The 1747-nt window shown below is 46.5% G+C and overlaps 1 non-coding gene across 1 annotated transcript; it reads right to left on the bottom strand.

Annotated features, from left to right (window-relative positions):
* Positions 1 to 1383: 1383 nt before the first annotated feature.
* LOC119401048 (U1 spliceosomal RNA) lies at positions 1384 to 1547 on the bottom strand. Its single transcript, XR_005185384.1, has one exon. It is a non-coding gene; the product is annotated as a U1 spliceosomal RNA (small nuclear RNA).
* Between the last annotated feature and the right edge of the window lie 200 nt (positions 1548 to 1747).

Consider the following 1747-nt stretch of genomic DNA (forward strand, 5'->3'; position numbering starts at 1 on the left):
CAACGTGAGGGTTCTGCAGGTTTTCGCTACTCGCAATGATCGAATGCAAAACACGCACAAAAGAAAGGAAACGCTGCGCGTAGTTTCTCACCCGAAAACTGACCACTCGGCTGCTGCTGTTGGTGATTTTGATGGTGCCTTGAAGAACTTCGATGCCGTGTTCAATCGTCGGGCTCCCAAACGTCAACACGTCGTCCGGTCTGCGCATCAAAAGAAAGAAACAGTAAAGCACGACACACCAGGCCACAGGTTTTAACAGCGACGCTGTTTAAGCCGGCCGTAAAAACTTTGGTGTGTGCAAATGTGTACAAAACCTATCATCATCATGAACGGGTATGTGCCACAGATATTGGGCAAACGCCACTACACACCGCTGGTCCACTGAAAATGAAGAAGGCAACAGACGGGCGGCAAACATCAATTAGGATTTCTAGACTGCACGTAACAAGTAATTGATAAAAGCTTTAAAAACCCGTCGGGATTACCCGAGTGATAAACACCGTCGCCGCAAGTTTCAGTTTCGCTGAAGCATCTGTACGGAGTGCTTGAGCTGTACGTACAACGAGAGAACACTGGAGCACTGAAATCAGGGGCGTAGCCAGGGGGGGGGGAGTCAACCCCCCCCCGAAAATTTTCGATTTTGCTTGCGTATATATACACGCACACATACAAACGCACGCACGAACATACAAAAAGTATGGTTGAACCCCCCCTCACCGAAAAAATTTCTGGCTACGGCCCTGACTGAAATTACCTTTTAAAAGTGCTGGCGGCTAAACGCAGTTGGCAAGCGCAAGCGCGTTCACAACACTAAATGCTCCCGCGGAAATGTACTTCTGGTAATTCAATGCGTCACATTCATATCAGTACATTACAAGTAATCGTTCGATAAAAATGAATTCGGTGTTCCAGCTCTTACTGCTCACGATAGTAAATACCAACCAAACGTTCGCATAAAACTCCTCATGTAAGACATTTTTGACGAAATCATTGTACACCTGTAGTCGTAGGGCGAACATTTAAAATTCCGAATGTGATCGGACAGCAAGTGCTAATGGATTTGAGATGCCACTGTTCAAGTTTGTCGACTTTTGAGTACATCATGGAAATAAAGAATGGCAATTTAACGACTCGTTTTCTTTGTTAACCACCGTTAATGAGTGAGAAGTAGCAGAAATCAAGCGAAAGAGAGTATAGGGGATGTTTTTGTAGTAATTACAACTGTGACAAGTGGACAATAAGAGATGTTGCCGTCAGCAGAACTATTGACTACTTAATGGAATGGAATGGAAACAACTTTATTGAGCGCAGTCGCGAAGGTGCATTATGTTACTTTTACCGCACCAACCACAAATTTCGCTTCTGATTTTCGATTTAGTAATTAGGGGGATAGCGCGAACGCAGTCCCCCACTACCAAAAATTGCATGCCCCATCTGCCCCAGTTTGGGGTAGTGGCAGGGGTCAGCACGAGCGCAGTGCAATGCCCGCGCCTCTCCCTGGGGACACCGCCTCGCTGATCACGGTAATCCCGGCACCAGGTAAGTATGCTTAGGGACGCTCTCGAACAGACTCCAGACTGAACGGGACCCCCAACAATGCTCTGGGTAATAACCATACTCGGAACGAATACTCCGCCATTAGGTGCAACTTTGTGGCTGTAGTTACACAAACAGACAAGCTCCGTAGTTCTGTCCTCGTTCCTTTTACTGTAAAGCTTCAGAAGATACAGAACAAAGGTCAAAAACC

This window comes from Rhipicephalus sanguineus, chromosome 7, assembly GCF_013339695.2.
Source record: "Rhipicephalus sanguineus isolate Rsan-2018 chromosome 7, BIME_Rsan_1.4, whole genome shotgun sequence".
Taxonomy (NCBI): Eukaryota; Metazoa; Arthropoda; class Arachnida; order Ixodida; family Ixodidae; genus Rhipicephalus; species Rhipicephalus sanguineus.